General features: G+C 42.3%; 1 pseudogene; it reads left to right on the forward strand.

Annotated features, from left to right (window-relative positions):
• The first annotated feature begins 4191 nt into the window (after positions 1-4191).
• On the forward strand, positions 4192-5999 carry LOC101586071 (annotated as a pseudogene).
• Positions 6000-6207: the final 208 nt, after the last annotated feature.

Here is a 6207-nt window from a genome sequence, read left to right on the forward strand (position 1 = left end):
CTTTATATTCAACCACCAAACTACAAGCCTATTGGTTGATGCCACCCATACCCAAGGTGAGGCTTCCCATTACCCACACCCAGAACTATGCTAAGCCAGTCAGTGAACTAATCCAGTTATCATACACCCTTAATCCAGCATTACACGCCAGAAATCTAGCCACTTCCCAAAAGCCCCACCTACAAGCACATGACGCTTTGGGGGGACATCTATATATAAGCATTAACAGTCCTTAAGCCACTGTTGACTCAAGGCAGGGAGAGCATCTACTGATCGAACCTTTGGGGAGGGGGTGTTTCAAAATTGAAAAAGGCGTCTTTGGGCTCAACCATTTTACCTCCACAAGGCCACACACAAGTGAGCTGACAAAGAAAAATACTTCCAGTGTTGTTTACGGAATCAAATCACCATCACCATTGTCATCATCATCACCCATCAGGGAACTGGTTAAGAAAAAGAATCATGTGATAAAATAACTTCCATCTTTTTTTATGTGTTCGGTACAAGATCTCACTACGCCGTTCGGACTTGAAGTGATCCTCTTGTTTTCAGCTTCCCCAACACTGGGATTACAGGTGTGCACCACCACGACCAGTCTCATAATTTTCATCTTTTGAAAAATTACGCTACAGAAAAACATTTATCTGTATAAAAGTCCATAATATATTGGTAAGAGAAAAAAGCCTGAAAACAGAACCACATGTAGAAAATACATACTTTCATAATCCTATTTGTATCTATCTGAAGATACACATTTAAAAGTCTAGAAAAAAATATATCAAAATGCTATTATTAAATAAATGAGTGACTATGAATTTGAGGTATATTTTTTGAGATTTTTCAACATAGGAATCAATAGTTTAAACAATTTTTGCCTTGACCCATTATATGTGAAAGAATGTTTTGTTTTGTTTTTTTAAATAGAAAAATAAATTTTTATTCCCAGCAAGATTAAAATGGTTTTTTCCAACATTATGTTTTCTCCCCCCAAGCCCACTCTTAGTATTTGCTTTTATCACTACAAGCCTATCAGGGGGCTGGGGAAATGGCTCAGTGGAATAAGCGCTTCCCTGGCTAGCACAGGGGCCTGAGTATGAAAGAATTTTTTGAGTACAAATGTATGCAAAGGAATCAATGTCGGTTCAGTAGTAGTAATATCAAAGTGGTAGGATTTCTCTGGATTTTTATTTTCTTCTTAATATTTTTTCTGTGATGCTAGGGTTTTTTTTTTACAATAAACATAATTTTATCAAATCATAGAAATAAATAAAGACAATTTATTTGGGAAAAATAAAAACAATGCTTTCACTCCCACCTTCCTCTTCAAACGACTCTCATGTGACCTAAACTTGAGAATGTTGTCATAGGATGTTACAATATTTTTTTTATTTTAAAGAGAATTTTTAAAAACAATAAAAATGATTCTGAATTTCAAAACAAGGTGATGGGAAATTAACTATGGTTCTTACATTGCATCCTACTATCTTCAAAGTAGTTGCCCAGATTACCAGATACAGGCACGTTAAACTGACCAAATGATATAAGCACTAACTGTCCCTTTCAAGGAACTAATAGAAATTAGTAGTACAATTATCTTAGCTTTTGTCCTTTATCTTGTGTCCCTTCTTTTCTCCTTTCCCCTATCCCAGTTGTTCTTTCCTTCTGAGTAGTTTCATTCCCTTTCACAATATCTATTATACCTTTTGGACCTTATTTACTCTTTTCTTACAGTAGGGAGTCACATGTGATGTTTACACATATGAATCTGACTTATTTCACTTATGAATATGGTCTTTAGTTGCATCCATTTATCTACAAAAACCTTGAGTTTATCCTTTATAGTTGAGTGACACTCTATTATATAAGACTACCACATTTTTAAATCCATTCCTCTGTTGTTGGGTATTTGGGTTGTTTCCAAGATTTAGCTATGACAAATTCTGCTGTTACAAACATGGGTGCACATATATTGCTGTGGTGTGTTTTCAGTTCTTCTGGGAAAATATCCAGAAGGGAAATAGCTGGATCAAGTGGGACCTTTAACCCTAGTTTTTTTGAGGAATCTCCACTGATTTCCACAGCAGTTTCACCAGTCTGTACTCCCACCAACAGTGGAGAAGGTTTCCTTTCCCCATAGCCCCACCAGCATGTTACTGGTCATTTTTTTTTTTATGATAACCATCCATTCATTCTGGGGTGAGATGGAATCTCAGTGTTCTTTTAATTTGTATTTCTCCAGTGACCAATGTTGTTGAACATTTTTTCATATATTTATTTGTCATTTGTATTTCTTCATCTGAGAAGTATATTTTCATCTCAGAAGCCCATTTTTTTTTCAAAGTTTTATTGATAAACAGCAATGAGACAGTTTCAAATCAAATCGGAAGTACAGTTTCAACAAATAATACACTGCATATATTCTTCTTAGTGGTTAATTGCTGTACAAGATGCGGACTTGTGATCCTATTTACAAACACCATTAGAACAAATCATTCTATTTATTAAGAGAATGCAACTATATATCTATCCCAACCTCTTTGAATACACAGATACAAAATGGACATTCATCGGTATACCCCATTTTTTCTAAGTTCCGTTATTGAATATTATAGGTGTGTAAACTCAGCAAAATATTCTAAAAGAGTCCAGTAGCCCATAATAGCATTGGGTCTTCTGTTTAACTGGCAATGTCAGAAATTATTGACCTGAGTCCCCCACAGCTCAACTTAACAGCATGGCTTTATTTCTTATATTTCGACTTCATACTTTTCTACTGGATGGTTAAGACCAAGGTAAAGCAAGACCTATGCAACAAGAGTTGTAGCTTTTTGGTCTGAGAAGGTCAGTAAAATGCCCTCAGGATTTATTCTGAGATCATGTACCTCAGATTGTAGAACCTTTGTCAGTGCAGCCATGTGGATGAGTCACGGCCATTACTTGGCTAATGTGCTCTCTGTGAAAGCCTGAGAGAGTGTCTTCTCCCCATGTGACTCTCCTTAGGCCCACTCTATGTAATAGATCACTTTCCTCTTTGGCCCCATAATCTTCTTGATCAGAAAATTTGGGACACTACTGAGGTACATGACATTACAGTACAAGTTCTCATATGTCCTGAGTAGAAGCCCAGTTTTTTAATTGGGTCTTTGAATTTTGGGGGCCTGATTTTTAAAAATTCTTTTTATGTTCTAGGTAGAAATCCTTTGTCTGAGGGACAGTTGGCTAAAATATTTTCCCATTTCGTGGGTAGATGTTGCAGTATGCAAGCCTTCACTCTCTCCATGTCCACCTGATCCTACTATTTCAAAGAAAACAGAATATATCTTCCAACTCAACTGTTCATTTTATCTTGTTTTATGAAACAGGGTCTCTCTGTGTAATTCAGGCTGACCTTCAACTCACTATGTACTAAAAGTTGGCCTTGAACTCACCACAATCCTCCTGTTGTGACCTTCCTAGTGCTGAGGTTATAGGCAAGTGCCACCACTCCTGGCTTCAGCTGTTCTTTAGTTGATTCATCAATCAAAGACTTCATTTTCTTGGAACTTAATATCATTATACATTTGTGATGTAGGGACAACTTTAATGAAGTTTAGAAGAGAATCAATTATTCTGTCACTTAAACATGCCTAAAGTTGGAGTAACATGGCTCTAAGCACCCACATTTATCATGGAACAGAAAAAACAGGCCCCATACACTGTCCCCAGCTTGTGGTCTTCGACATCAGTCCCTTGCTGGGGTAGCCACACCTGCACCAACCTGAGGATATAAAAAAGGCAAAATAAGTGCAGATGTGGCCAGCAGGAATGTGTCAGGCCAGCCCACAGCCAGGTACAACCTTGAGGTGACCTTGGCTTGTTGTCCATCACTGAGAGATAAAATGCAAACATGGATGAGAGAGGCTTGGAGGAGACAGGACAGAAAGTGGCAGGAATGTGGGGGACTCACTGAGGATGATGATGGTGGCAGCACCCCTATTTGTTTTCTGGGATGCCATGACAAATTCTAGAGGCTGAGTGGCTTCAAACATCTGCTCAGAGGTGGCAGTGGCACCCACAGCTCTGGAAGGGACAACACAGTAGCACCTAGAGAACCTAGGGCAGCCAGCCTGGGAGCTGATCCAGCTGTCACTGAGCAAACTGTCATGGGCTCTGCAGAGCAGCATCCTGCGCTTCATGCGTGGCTGTAGAAAGATGCTGCCCAACACCTGGTGCTCAGCATCACCTGACCAAAGGCCACTGTATAGCATCAAATGGGTGGAAGGTCTCCCAGGGCAAGTGCAGCTGCCCTGCACCAACAGGACAGTGCTGCAGTCCCACAGCTACTGCACCGGCCACAAGATCCCTGTGGAGCACAGGGACCTATCTAGTGAAAAAAGCAAAATGGAAAACTACCTGCACAATCAGAAATTGTCCATGAAGACCATCAAGTCCTCAAGCTACCAACCAAACCCTCAGCCAAGAATGGGTCTTGAGGACTCGAGGCTCCAGGAAGCAGAACATCACCACACCTCCAAGATAGCCTCAGAAGTGGCTCTTACTGAAGCCCACGGTGGCTGGGGAAGCTTCCAGTCATACAGCTGTTGCCTATGCTGCTCTTTGTGCCCACAGCAGACTCTTCAACCCAACCCATGGTGTTGGGGTCAGTCAGGGTTCTGCAACAGGTGCCATGTACCCAGTGTCCCTGTCCATGGGGACCTGGTCGCTCGGCCTAGATTCCAGGCGTGTTCCCTGAAGGGGTGCCTGCCTCTCCAGAAAGTCCTGCTGTTGAGCTGTTTAGTACAGGTGTCCAGGTGAATTTGGGGGAGTCCCTCTAATCCTTCCCAAGAGCTAGGGATCCCATGTCAAAGGAACTGAATTTCATCCATCAATGTGCAGACAGATCTGCCCCATGCCTCCCAGCACTTGGTTCCCTCCATTCCATGGGTTGTGCCTTGCTTCTCCATGTCATCTTGCTCTTGAATCAACCCGTTGATTCACAAGTGTCCTTTCCATTAGTGTCCACATTCAGACACTCTGCCTGATTGTAAAGCAATGTCATCCAAACAGACACTTCATCTATGCTATCTCCAGTCAGGTGGGGTCTTCAGAAAGATACAGACTAGAGAGGTGCCAGGGTCCCCAGGCCCCCAGCTGCAGATGGACTAAGTTGGGATGTGGGGGGGCATTTTTAATAGCATCCACTCTTCATACAGCTTTCCAAAGGACAATATTATAAACAGAGTTTAGTAGTAGAGACTGTCACTCGTGGTTTGTTACCTCAGAACAACGCCAAGACTCTAAGTGAAGATAGTGAGAAATTTGCATCCATCTTAAACTTCAGGGCACAGAAGAGGTGCTTTCCTTGGACCCAAACCATGGATCTGCTAAGCGACTTAGAAAATATCTTGTCAAGCAATATGCCCACCAGACATTGGACAACTGTGGTCTTTTGTCTGACACCAATGCCAGGCCTGGCACCAGCCCCACCCCAAACCCCAACATTGATTTTGATATTGAAGAGTTCTTCTCTGCCTCCAACCTCTAGATTCAAGAGCCAGTCCTGGAGTCCTGGAAATAGAGGCCCAAACGGACTTCATCACAGACTCATCCACCCCCACCTATGGGTGCAGGGGTAGCACTCATGCCTTAGGGCTCGAGATGTTCAACCTGCAGACCGAGACAGACTTAAGCTTCCTGACTGCAGTCCTCATCTGCCCCTTGGAAGCATCCTGAGACAACTCTTCCATGAGTACCCATTCATCCGACATGGAGACCCAAGTCAAAGGACTAGAACTCTGCTCCCCAAACCATCCCCACTCTGGAGAGCAAAGCGCAAGCGCTGATATACAGACCACCAGCTCGGGCCTGGAGGTCCCAGGGTGCTTGTTCTTCACCAGGAACAAAGTGTAGATGGCGATGGACAACCTCCTGCTGGTCTGGTCAATTTGGCCTGGAACACCATGGAGTCTCAGTTCAACCCTGTAGAAACCCAGATGTGCACAGAGGTGCCCAACTTCTAAGGACCAGGCTCATGTGGGTGGCATTTTCCATTTCTTCCCAGACTTAAAAATAATGGGCAACAGGGATGACAGTGTTAACTCTCTGGAGCGTGGTCAGTGACACAGTTGCTTAGATACTTTGTTATTCTTTCCCTTCTGTACTTGGTACTTGTAAACAAACACAGTTTGTGTATAAATGTGCGTGTATTAGAAAGCACAAGGTGCTGAT

Source organism: Octodon degus, unplaced genomic scaffold (genome assembly GCF_000260255.1).
Source record: "Octodon degus isolate 3935 unplaced genomic scaffold, OctDeg1.0 scaffold00184, whole genome shotgun sequence".
NCBI lineage: Eukaryota > Metazoa > Chordata > Mammalia > Rodentia > Octodontidae > Octodon > Octodon degus.